The sequence below is a fragment of the Saccostrea echinata genome, unplaced genomic scaffold (genome assembly GCF_033153115.1).
Source record: "Saccostrea echinata isolate AGI-Se365-2 ecotype Australia unplaced genomic scaffold, CSIRO_AGI_Sech_v1 ptg000046l, whole genome shotgun sequence".
NCBI lineage: Eukaryota > Metazoa > Mollusca > Bivalvia > Ostreida > Ostreidae > Saccostrea > Saccostrea echinata.
In genome coordinates, this window is record NW_026889795.1 from 11751652 (window position 1) to 11765646 (window position 13995).

General features: G+C 33.9%; 1 long non-coding RNA gene across 1 annotated transcript; it reads left to right on the plus strand.

Annotated features, from left to right (window-relative positions):
* Positions 1–1268: 1268 nt before the first annotated feature.
* Positions 1269–3523, plus strand: LOC133201915 (uncharacterized). Its single transcript, XR_009723174.1, has 3 exons — positions 1269–1344; positions 1568–1642; positions 3510–3523. It is a non-coding gene; the product is annotated as an uncharacterized LOC133201915 (long non-coding RNA).
* Positions 3524–13995: the final 10472 nt, after the last annotated feature.

The following is a 13995-nucleotide window of genomic DNA, read 5'->3' on the forward strand; positions in this document are numbered from 1 at the left end:
GGTTCACGTCAAATCATGGCTGACGCAAAATAATTCCTGAATCCTCCCTTCCGATTCGGGCATTTTAACACGAGACTGGAGCTGAATTTTTTTATGAGATGAAAAACAATATGTAAACTTCCTGTATTGACTAGATTCATTAAAATTTAGGGCGTGCTGAATTTTCTATATACTGTATTTGAGTGGGGAGTGATTAGGTCCTGGACTTGATTTTCAAGCACCTGCTCGACTTCGAGCGAAACAAACTTGCGTGCCTTGCTGGATGGCTATGTATTTTTTGGTACTAAAATCTTTATAAAGAATTGTTTTACAAGATCTGAAAAGGAAACTTCTCAAAAGTTTGTTTTCAATTAATACCACCTACTCAAAGTTGCGCATTTTTGGTAAGAATATATAGCAAAATTTAATACTGTTGTGCAACCTGCACAAGTACACCAATCTCGTAATGTGTATATCGGATATCGGTAGAGGCACATAAAATTGAACTCGATCATCGGTAGATATAATCATTCCGAATTCAGGAGCAAAAGCTGAATTTGAAAAAAAAAAGAAGAAAATCACGATAATTTCACAACAGAACTCAAATGGAATTCACCTAAATAGGTATTACATAATTATACAGTTGTTAGCGTCCGTATAACACTAAATATGTAAAATGTACGTTCCGGAATTTTCATCTCCGATTATTATTTACGTTAACGGGTGACGTCACTGGTAAGAAGTCTGACGTCTGCAAGATAGTGTCTGGAGTTAGGCTAGGAATAACGGTGAGGAATATACATAACATCAACAGTTATTTATTTACTTTATATTTCAGACTGTGTTGCATGTAAACTAACGGGTGTGTTTCTTTTATTTTAGTGTATAACATAATGTATACTTAGTTTACCAAATGAGTAAGAAAATATTAACGCAGTCAACTGTCTTGGTCAGCACCCCAGCCCAAGTGTGAATCAACACTGGCACATTATATCAAAATTAAGGTGAGGTATAAAACATACTGTTATAAAAAATATTTATTGTAAGATTTTTTTTTTAGCCTACCAATAAGATGCAATAAAACCCTTGATGGAGAAAGTTCCACCACGCAATTTCTTTACAAAACATGTAGAGGAAATATAAATTATCTTTTAGGGCAATAAGGGTGTAACACTTATTTTTCAGATGTCTTTTTCATACAGTCCTTATGAATATATATAAATAATGTATTTTGAGATTGTGATTTTTTTATGTGATTTTAAATGTACACTCCAGGATGGTGGCTGAAGCTCATCTCCTATTTAAACACCTAAATGCCAAGTCTGGACTTCAAAAACAGATTCTGAAAGTTAAACCAGCATTATGGTAATACTCTTAAAAAAGAAATCAAATTTTCTGATCCCATTGCTTTTAGACTTGCAATTTAATACATATAATATCATGTAATGATGTGCATTACATTTCAATCACAAGAGGAGAAAATGTTAAATGTTATCAGTAAAATAAGTAATTTTTCATATTGTTTGTTTTGCTTTACAAGTCTGAAATGCAATTTTTTTTTAACATATATTTTCTTTTTTACCCCAAGGACAAAAAGTATACACTTCGAACAGACACAAAAACATATAGGTCCATGCCAAGCTATGAAAGATTTATGCTGAGGGTAAGTTCTATTATTATATAGAATTTAATTGTCAGACATATGGTTATGTCTAAAATTTTACTGTTGTATTTATATCAGTGATAAGCAATATTTTGCACCTGAGCTGACTTACATGTAATCACAAAAAATGTTATAACTAATTAGATAACCTGAGTCAGTCATGACCTATTGCTATCTGTTTTTAGCTCACCTGAGCTGAAAGCTCAAGTGAGCTTTTGCTGATCACATTTTGTCTGTAGTCTGTCTGTCTGTCTAGCTGTCCGTCTGTCTGTAAACTTTCACATTTTCGACTTCTTCTCCAGAACCACTGGCCTATTTCAACCAAACTTGCCACAAACCATCCTTGGGTAAAGGAGATTCAAGTTTGTTCAAATAAAGGGCCACACCCTCAATAAAAGGGAGATAATTAAGAAATAGTGAAAATTTAGTGGGATGTTTTAAAAATCTTCTTCTCAAGAACCACTGGGCCAAAAAAGTTGAAACTTATAGGAAACCTTGTATGTCAAAGTGTAAATTCAAATTTGTTTAAATCATGAGCCCCGGGGGTAGGTTGGGGCCACAATGGGGGATCAAAGTTTTACACAGGAATATATAAGAAAAAATCTTAAAAAATCTTCTTCTCAAGAACAGCAAAGCCTTGTTTAGTCATATTGATAAGGAAGCATCATCAAGTAGTGTAGATTCAAGTTTGTTCAAATCATGACCCCCCAGGGGTAGGGAGGGGCCACAATGGGGGATCAATATTTTACATAGGAATACATAGGAAAAAAACTTTAAAATTCTTCTTCTCAAGAATAGCAAAGCCATGAATTGTCATTTTGAAATGGAAGCATCCTCAGGCTGTGTAGATTCAAGTTTGTGTAAACCATGATCCTCTGGGGATAGGATTGGACCATAATGGGAGATCAAAGTTTTACATAGAATATATAGGAAAAAATCTTCTTCTCAAGAACAGAAAAGCCATGATTAGTCATGTTTATATGAAAGCATCATCAGGTAGTGTAGATTCAATTTTGTTCAAATCATGAACCCTGGGGTAGGGAGAGGCCACAATTGGGGATCAAGTTTTTACAAAGGCATATGTAGGGAAAAATCTTGAAAAAATTTCTGCTCAAGAATAACAAAACCATATGTTATATTAATATTTCTTATGGCCTGCGGGTGTGTCATCACCTTGACCCAAGGTCATTTGGGCAAGTTCAAGGTCACTGACAGAAAAAAAAAATCATAATTCGTGTTTACACAAAGATTGCTTATGACCTGAAGGTGTGTCTTGACCTTGACCCAAGGTCATTTGGACAAGTTCAAGGTCACTGACAGAAAAAGTTCATAATTCGTGTTCGGTCTGTATCTTTCCTATGGAGGATAATTTTGGATGTTGGGAGTATCCACTTCACACAAAGATTTTTTATGACCTGAGGGTGTGTCATGATCCTGACCTATAGTCACATACTGTAGAAAAAATGGATAAATAATGCATCCATACTTTCCAACAGAGAAATACTTGAAAAATTGTTATTAATTTTTCAATGTAATAAAAAACAATATTATTATTAGTATTGCTGTTTTACTAGGCTATGCCAAAGTTTCATTCATTAAAAAAATATAATGAGCAATTACCGGTAAATTTTCTCTCTAAATGTATAAACAATTTTTGAACACCTTTTAGATCCTAAAATACTAGTATTAGTGACTTGGCATCTTCTCTGAAAAACCCAGTGGGGGGTATTTTCCATATTGGACAGTTCTAGTTTAGTTCTAAAGGGAGTCAACCGGGAGTTATATGTAGAAAATAATAATGTTCTGAAAAAAAAACTATGTGTTTTTACATATGCAAATTCATTTAATATTTTCTTTTTCTTTACAGATGAAAGGGAATTGGAGAAGAATGAATTGATGTTAACATCTCAACATTAAATTTGGCTTAAATTTGAATATGTCTTTTGTTGTGATTGCCTAAAGAGCAATTAGGATAAGGAAATTTGAGGTGAAGGATATCCAGATATGTACCTTCAAAATGTGGATCATTCAACAGATGAAAAGAAAATAAGCCCCTGAAGAAAATTATGTCAAATGCATGAAATGAATATTTTAATTGCACATCATTTTTGTTTCACCTATGTTTACAATATATATGTGAAAAAGAATGTTCGGTGGTCAAAACATGTTTAACCATGGTTTGGCACATGTATGGTACTAAATATACATTTATCACATGAGCAGTGCATTTAACAAACATGTTAAACGTATGTTTCTAAAAACATACGTTACACACATGTTGCACGTACATTATTCATACGTGAACAATATGAATAACGTACATGTGCAACATGTGTGTAACGTATGGTAGTCAATACGTAAGTTTCACGTACGTGTCACGCATGATATTCATACGTGTGAAAACGTATGTTTAACATACGTGGTGCTTTTTTCATGTGATACGTACGTGAAGTCACGTACGTATCACATACGTTTAACGTACGTGATACGTATGTGGCACATTATGCTGTGTAGTACTGCAAACTAACTTTTATTTAAATATGTGTATGGTATCAGTTTACAACAATTACAGTGATATCGATATGAAGTTTAAGATTTCTGTGGTGTGAGGGCACGCAAAAATATAAGAACAAATTTTATTTGCTAAATTTTCTTCAAAAGGCAGACCAAGCTCTAAGTCGTGATTTAAATCAAGGTCACGTTTTAAAATAATCGTTTTCACAAGAACACTTGCAGCTGGACACCATGTGATGAATTGTAATATTCAACAGGTCAATCGAGATCAAATCAAAGTTAAAACAGTCATAAAGATGGAAGCGACAAGTTTGATTTAAACATATTATTTGGTAAAATTAAGTTAAAAATTTGATGTCTTATGTCCTTTTAAGAAGGCATTATTTTGTTCAATATACAACTACATTTTTCGTAAGAATAGCAGACAAACATGCTATATATTAAGAAAATGAAAAAACGTGACCCTGATTATCTATTGATATTCAAGAAACCTTCGGGTCCCATGCCTTCAATATTTATTTAGTTTTCCTTGAAAAGAGTGTTTAAATTCATATCTGTAGCAAGAATACACAGTTAAGATATCGGTAATGTTATGGAAAGAAACGTTTTATAAATCTTCAATTTACGGCTTTTTTCAAAACTCTAAGGTCCACCCATTCTTTTAACCTATCCTATTGATTGTATTTTGTTTTACGTCTCATTCGAGAATTGTCACTCATACAGAGGTTTCATGACTGAAACGATGAATCAATACAACTTCTTAAGATTTGACGAGATATATATATCTCAGACCTATGGACATTTATTTCAAAACAATTTTTTGAAATTTGAAATCTTAAGAAAATTCTTGCATATTAATAACACGATTCTGCTTTTCTTGTGATTTTCCCTGTATTCTCTCACGTAAAAATATGTTCTGACTCTTTTTTGCTGTAACCCATCCCCTACACTCACCATAATTTGAACAACGTACATTATTTTGGAAAGCTTCTGGAAGTTTATAGTAAGTTCAATTTTTTCAATCATTGATTCTTAAAAAGATTATTTTCAATTACTTTTTTCCTAAATATTCCCATGTAAAATATGATCTCTAATTATAGCATAACCCTATATCCATGGATCTGAAACAAATTGCAACAATATAGAAGTTTGGGGGTTCTTCTCTTCTTTAATCTCTTTAGAGATTGTTAAAAAAGTATTCAAATACATTCGGAAACAAGTACATGCCATATATGAACTTCTTACATTGACCTCTTCGTTCTCATATCCAATTGTGGTTTTTCTTTAGTCGGAGACCGTTCACGGTAGCTCAGTCGGTAGAGCGCTCGCTCCGTGATCGGGAGGTCGTGAGTTCGAATCTCGGCCGCGACTGACCGAAGTCGATAAAAAATGGGTAGCAACTGTTCCTTCGCCATGCGCTCGGCACTTTGAAGTGAAAGTTGCGGGTCCTTCGGATGAGACCTTAAAACCGATGCCCCATGTCAAGACAGGCGTTGGCACGATAAAGATCTCTCACTGCTCAATGGCCCTGAGTGCCGAGTAAAGGTCAAAATTTGAAGCCCTTCACCGGTATATGATGACGTCTCTATATGAGTGAAAAATTCTCGAATGGGACGTTAAACAACATACAATCAATCGATCAATCATTAGTAGGAGAGAGACAACACATTACGATTACAAAAGCTTAACCAGTTTTGAAAATAATTTTATGCAATGTGTATGAATTTCTGACTCTGGCCTTTGATTTTTTGACGTCCAGATCCATGAAGGTATTTAAAAAAAAATTCTAAAAGTTTCATGCTTCTAGATAAATATGCAGGCCTGAAGCCTTGTAGTTCATGTACCTCATGAATTTTCAAAAAATAAATTCATATCACTACGTGTCTGATGACGTCACAATTTTTTGCCATTCAACGATCGTGTTTGAAACAAAACAGTTTGCACTATAGTTCTGAGGTAAACAACGGTATTATGACGTCATAATGGCAATATTCATTCTCTTCCATGATAGATCATGAGAAAATGAATTGTTTTCTAATTTGCAAAGAATCTTAAGGAAGCAGATTCGGAAATGTAAATAATTAGAAATGCATTTATCAAATTTATGTTAATTTAAGATTATTTTCCGCCATGTATCGTACACAGTAAATATTATATACTACTGTGTTCATAATAATCACCTTTTGTCTCGGATTCTGATTTTGATTTCATTTCTAGCAAATGCTGTTCCAAAGAAGACATCTTTTCCATTAGAGATTGATTATTCTTATAATCTTCTTTAAGTTTTTCTATGACTGTTGTTTCGTTCTCCTCTTCTAGGGCCTGACTTTGAATGTTACTCAGGCCAGACATGTAGTCTTTCTTTGTGTACATTTGCAGTCGTTGGCAGACATCAGATATAATTGACCATGTGTCATCAAACTCTGTCTGTGAGGTAGAAGCCGAGCTTATGTGTCCAAACAGGTTATTTCTTATCAACCTTATCCTCTCAATGTCATCGCCGATCGTTGTTTCTCCTACTGCCGGTATCGTATTTCCACCCCAACCTTTTGTTGGAAGAGGAATCTTTGTACATATGTTTCTCATTAGTGTATATAATAACGTAATATCAAATTCTTTATAGCCTTTAGTTTTGGCACCTATTAATCGATGTTCTTGTTCGGGACGAATGTTTTTATAAACTGGAGATGATTTCACTTTGCTATACATAAGTCGAGGGGGGACCTCCATTTCTAATATGTCTCTGTAAGCCTGCGTCAATTCTTCATTTATTGCCATTCCGAGTTTGGCAAACCTAGAACGGTCGCCAGGGATTGGTCCAGAAGCCATTCTTTGGTTTCTAGTAGACTAATTCACAATCTGAAATCATAATTCAGCATTTTGTCAGTTTTGTAATATCTTCTTTAATAGGGTCTGAAAATATATTTTTTCAGCAAAGTATATTTCTTTTCTCTCTTTAAATATGTTTTCAATCGAGTCAAAACGTAATTTGCTTTCACATATAAAGGTATCGTACATAAATCAATTTTTATAATTTCAGTGGCCTCAAAATCTAAAAGCCGGAATAGAACTAAAGAGCTTAAACTTTGACATTTATTCAGGTAATAATTTAAATTAACATGGATCTAGTTCTCTTTTTTTAAATGAAAATATGATCCAGGTCTATTTAGTAAACTTAATGTGTTCATGAATAGCATTTTGCTTACCATTAAATGATCTATGTTACGTAGATAACGACGGCTTAAAACAAAACTTCAGAGACTCCCTGCCTTGGTCTTTTGTGCAATGCTCTACAGATAAACGGTCAGGATTAAGCTCCTTTACAGTATCGTTGTCACAGACCTTTAAAGTTAAGCAATAAAACTGGTTGGTTGTCATGACCACACAGGTAAGGTTAAGATAATGTCCGCCCAATGTCATTCAAAAGAATTTTTAATGAATGAATAAAATTCGTGTTTTTTTTCAATTCCGGAATAAAATTGAATATTAGGGAACAGATACAACTTTCAGCATTAACAAAACATTCATGTCTTTAATTTGTTATCCGAAATATATTCCGATTAGTTTTGATTTGGCAAACACATACCATGGCGTAAAAACATGATTTTATAGTTCGGTGTCACTTGTCCTAACATGTAAGTCTGTCTTTGAATTGCAGAGGAAATATTAAATATATTTATTCTTCAGGCACATAGTATGGGGGGGGGGGGTTCCGGACTTTTTTTCACCGTTTATTAAGTATAAAAATATTCTTTGAAAGACCAATTGTCCCCCCCCCCCCTTTGTTTAAGTAAAGTCAAATCTACCATGTAAATATATTGAAGAATTTTCTCATCAAAAAAGTTGGAATGCAACCATTCCCAAAGTTTGGCCAATTTTCTTCTTTCTAATTACATGTGGTTTGTCAAAGAAATTTTTATGTAAATTGTCAATTACTGTCCTAACCCCCCAGCCCCACCCCACTACCTAGATTTTCCGATCGAATAACCGGGCATCGTCTCAAGCCACGGTCCGGAGTCCGCATACAGAGCTCTCCTACCCGTGGCTGCTTGATCACAAAAAGTGTCGTAATCTTGAATATTTACGCCTCTATTTTGTGACGTCATATTCAGCCAATGACAATATTTGTTTCCATCGCAATTGAAATCAACAACTGACATCAACAGTATACGAGAAAAGTTTCGTATACTGCGATTGGGTATTGAAAGGTCGCGTAAAAGTTCATTATCCGACTATGCTTTACTCGCATTGGTCAATATTTTAATGAGCTGCGAAATATTCTCTTCTCATTCAACCACGGCCAGAATGGGAGAGGATCGTACATTTTGGCCGGGTTTGCGACGATGGTACCCGGGTACTCGGTAAAAATGTAAATACAAGTTGTTAATTTCTTGAGTTTTATTTATCAAATAAACACAAAAGACATCAATTAATGCACCAATAAGTACAAGTGCTTTGCAGTTCTTGTTTAGGAAGACGATCAACGCAAGAGGAGGACCGGACGTTGTTGGGATTGCTGATCGTATTTTATTTCATATGTTGATTGTTACTCCCGTATACGTAAAATTTACTTCGCACAGAAACTTTTAAGAAGTTTTAATTTTTTTAATAATGTTTGAATCCAGTTATTTCTTAATATTTCTTCACTTAACATTTGAATTGGGTAGCGACATTTCTTTGCATGTCGCTACCGTATAATCACTAAATAATTCAAAGGGACCATACTTAAATGATTTTGATCGAAAAAGAGTAATTGAAGCCATGAAAAAATTAAGGGTAACAATAGGTGTGAACAGCTGTGTTTGGTCACTAATTACTGTACATACACATCCACAGGCGATAACGGTTGTTTAATGGGTGTATGTGACGGCAACTAATTACGATATGCATATCTAATATATTTTTTTGATAAGTTTTTGATAAATGTATGTACTTATGCATATTGAAACAAAGAAAAAAATATACAACTTGTACATCCGAGTAAACGAGTATCAGATTTAGTATTCGAAACTTGGACGTTCGATCGAGTACTCGGTTAACCGGGTACGCATTGACATCCCTAATAAATAGAAATACTGTAAGATATTCATGATGCTAAGGTTGGTTGCTTGCTTGCTTCGTATCCTCGACACCACAGACTGCCTATTGATGTGTTCAAATTATCTTTACTCGACACTTGTGGCCAAGGAGCAGAGGTCTATTTCGTGCCAACATCTATCTACTGCGACACGGCACTTGTAACGGTCTCCACGTCCCGCATTGAGATTCGAACCCGTGACGTAAGGATAAATTCTCTCACTCCGCCAAATCTAGAGTGAAACGTTCTAACCTCTGCATGCGTTCGTGCTGCTAAGGTATTCACCCCTTAAAAGTCTAATTGTAAAGTTCGGTGAATCTTAATTAATGTGTCAATAAGTCATCTACCCATTAATCTATATTTCAATTATTTTGTTTTATAATGAGTTTGGCACCTTGAATTTAATTTAAATAATTAAGGTTTTCTCCTAGAACCCCCCCCCCCCCCCCCAAAAAAAAAAAAATCTGCGGAACAATCTACTGTTAAATCCTCTATACCACTTGTTCGAAACCTGATTAAATGAAATAATGTGTATTATGAAACTACAAACGTACTCAGATTTCCAAATTTGACTTTCTGTTTTGATCTTGAAGGTTTCGGTTCTATACTAGAGATTTGCTCTTTTTGATGATTTGATGTATTACGAGTTTAAAATTCTTTCAATTGTCTCTTAGCTTACTAAAATATCATTTGAAGGAGAAACTTCAGGAGTACTGTGCAACAATACATTAGAGAAGTGGTGTAAATAAGATGTGGATACTTAAAAATTCCAAGGAACATTTGGAAAATTTGAAATCACAAAAGTTTATTACATTAAACAACATAAAAACGTACGACTTTTCAACTTTATATACAACCATTCCACGCGATAAATTAAAGTCCAAACTTTTTGATATCATTGACAGCTGCTTTTTCAATCAAACTGGTAGTCGTAAATTTACTTACTTTGTCATTGGTCATTTGCAAAATTATATTGTTAAAAAATATTCTGATTGTACACACAAGTACTCTGAAGTTGATATTAAAAAGATGCTTGAGTTTCTGATTGACAATATCTATGTGGTTTTTGGAGATCAGGTCTTCCAACAATCTAATGGAATTCCCATGGGTACCAATTGCGCCCCGTAATTAGCAGACCTTTTCTTGTATTCATATGAAGCAGAATTTGTTCAAAATCTTGTAGGTGAAAAGAATAAAATTACTTGCTGTGGCCTTCATCTTGACATTTAGATATATCCCCGACGTATTGCCAATTAACAATGGTTATATCCATTCTTATGTCTATACGATATATCCCAGTGAGCTTGAAATTAAAGATACCACAGAATCTGACACATCTGTTTCATATTTGGATCTTTTACTAGAAAAAGACGTTAATGGTAATCTAACAACAAAGCTTTATGATAAACGTGATGACTTTAACTTCTCAATCGTCAACTTTCCTTACTTATACAGCAATATAACTTCATCACCTGCATATGGGGGTTTATATCTCTCAGTTGATTCGATACGCAAGAGCATGTTCTACGTATGAACAATTTTCAAAACGAGGTAAGTTAGTGACAAACAAGCTGATGAAACAAGAATATCGGCAGTCTCGTTTAAAGTCGTCATTTTGTAAGTTCTATGGTCGATACAATACTGTATAGGGGATTAATTTCACGGGGTTGTAATTTTCACGGTTTTCTCTCCTCTGACACGATCGCGGTTTGTTGAATTCGCGGAATCGGTATATAATAAAAGTAACCTCCCTTGTAGAAATCCGTTTAAATCCATAGCATAGCTAGAGCAACATTAATCAGCGTTATGTATTCACTTCACGAACAACAGGGTAGGTTTATATAAAATAGTTAGATTTAATAATTACTTGACGATTAATTAAAACAAGTGCAGTTATTAAAAGTCCTTGATTATAAACGTCGAATGACTTTCCTATATGCTATTACGATGAGTGCATGTACACCCCAAGATCTTCTTTCCAAAGGGATAATACATCGCGGCGAAAAACCACTGGACGGTAATAAATGTGTTAATGTGTGTCGACGAAATAATATCCTTCCACATCTTTAGCAAGTTCGATAGTTATTTGAATGGTTTTTAAAACCGAAATGTCAATAAAAACTATTAACTATTACGCATAATAATGCAGGTAACAAATACATGGGGTAACATTAATTACGCACGGGTAATCAAAACCCATGACCCACGTGTTTGGATTGACGAAACATGTAGCGTTGGCTATTAAAACAGCTTTTTAACAATTAAATGCATGTTATTATCTGCTGATTTGAATTAAAGTAAAACGTGATAATTAAAATAATTGAATGAGAAGTACTACTTGTAATTACAGAAATGACCATGTACTGCACGTTAAAATACCTATCGTAGTTTATTCCCAAATTTCCAAATAAAACATGGTTATTGAAAACTTATTCACTGTTTCTTGAATTCACGGATTTATTAACACCGTGAATATAGCGAATATTAACACCGCGAGTTATTTTCCCCCTATACAGTAACCTTGTCAACAAATACAATTTATCATTGAGTCAAATGCTGACTGACGTTTTTCATATTAACTGTTAGGCCATTATTTAAACACTGAATTGTCGACGGATTTTTCCGTTATCACCCGATCATGACAAGGAGCACACGGCGGGTGAACCCGGTCGGCAGGGGATGCTCACTCCTCCATGGCGCCTGATCCCAGCTCTGATGTTTTAGAGGTCCGTTTTTGCTCTTCTCTAAAATTTGTATTGTTTTATGGACTTTTGAGCTTGAATACTGTTCGTTGTCTCCATACATTTCATTTAAAAATAAAATATTTCAATGTTAACCAAAACGTAACATGAGATACGTGCTAAATTAAAAATGCTTTGAACAGAACAATGAGTCGCTTTCAGTTTAGTTTCAATGGAGAATACATTAATGAATGATATGAAATGTATTTATGATATCATATATTTAGTTTCTATTAGCCGGTTGGGTTCCCTCTCCTACATCTTTTCCCTCTATTTTGGTGATGATAGAATTGTTGACAAATAAAATGCATTAAACAGTAGCAGATCATTCATTTATACCGATGTTGTATACATGTGCAGTACAAATCTGTCAACGAACCGATGACAACAGGCTGAATTTTTGTAACCTGTCTTGACAGCGGACATAATTTGAAGTAAAGCAACATTTCTTTTGTTTTACTTTGCTTTGATGTTTATTTCAGGAGCTTACAATGCTTCATAATATCTACACCCAATGTTGGAAATTGTTTATTGTATAAAAGAAAAGTATGTTCATTCAAAAAAAAAAAAAAAAAAAGCAAATCAACATTTTTTTAAACAGGGTGGAATATCACCAACAAAATCTACTTTCATACAACCTATCAATATCAGATGAGATGAGATTAATGCAGCGACAAAAATAATATGAGTTCTTTTCACTTTTCACCACCGCAAATTGAGAGATTGTAATCATTTAAAAACTTAGAAACTGAAAAAAAAACAATCTAATCATTAGTTTTCTAAAGGCACAGGACGAACATTGTCTTAACCTCATCTGTGTCGGAATAACAACGAACCAGTTTTAGTAACAACGGTACTGTAAAGGAAGTGAAGTTCCTGGCCGTGAGGTACATTCATTTGACAGTGTTAAAAACTATCCATTGTACCGGATTTTCAATACTCGATAGTTTAGACTATTGATTTCTTCATTTCACTGGCATTCTAGGTGTTGTTAAGAATTTACCGACGAATTTGTGCTTGTACAATTTTTTCCGGTAAAAATGAAAGAAAGCTTAAATTTACTTTGTTATGGAAATTGAAAAATATGCCTAAAATCTTTTGCCTGTTTCCAAGCGATCTTTCCTATTACATGATACAATATAACAGATTATTATAATCTTGGCTGTTTGTGGCATCTTAATATTTCCGTGTAACTAGACCCACATTTACCCACATTTATTTTATATTTGATAGCTTTACTGACTAGTCATACTAACTGTCTAACAAACGAGATGACTTAAGCTTTTCCAATGTCAACTTTCCTTATTTATGAAGTGATATTCATTTATCACCTGAATGTGCTGTTTATGTCTCCAAACCTATTCGTTACTCCAGAGCATGCTCTTCAAAAATTAAAATTTAATTTAATTTTTCAATTTAACCGAGAAAGGATGCTGAAAAATAAGTCAATGTTATACTGATTTCAACAACTTTGTTTTCAGTAGGCATTTCAAAAAAATTATGGTTTTTATAATAAGCTTATTATTGGGTCGTTTTTTGAGTAACATATTTCATGCAATTCGTTAAGCCATTGCTTTAATATTATATTTGACAAAGGATTTTCCGTCTATCCGATCCATACTCTGGGCTCAAAGTGGGAGTGACCGGTCGACAGGAGAAGCTTTCTCTTCCTAGGCCCCTGATCCTACCTCTGGAATTTCCAGAGGGGTGGTGTTTTATGCCCTGTTCACAAATTTATATTATTTGATTTATTTTTAAGATTGACCACTGTTTATTATCTTTCTCATTTTGATATTTTGTTCAATCGAGCAGAATCAACGAACATAGAAAAATGTTATAAAATAAATTTTCCTACCAGCTATTGAATTCTTCTAGTCTTCCTTTTTTCTTTGGCGAAAATTTTTACTTTGCAAAATTGAAATGTTAACTGAACACACTGCAAAAAATAACGTAAAAAAATATATTTACCTTTTTCCTATTGTGAAATTATGCCATCCTCTCTTTTTACTACTAAAATAAAT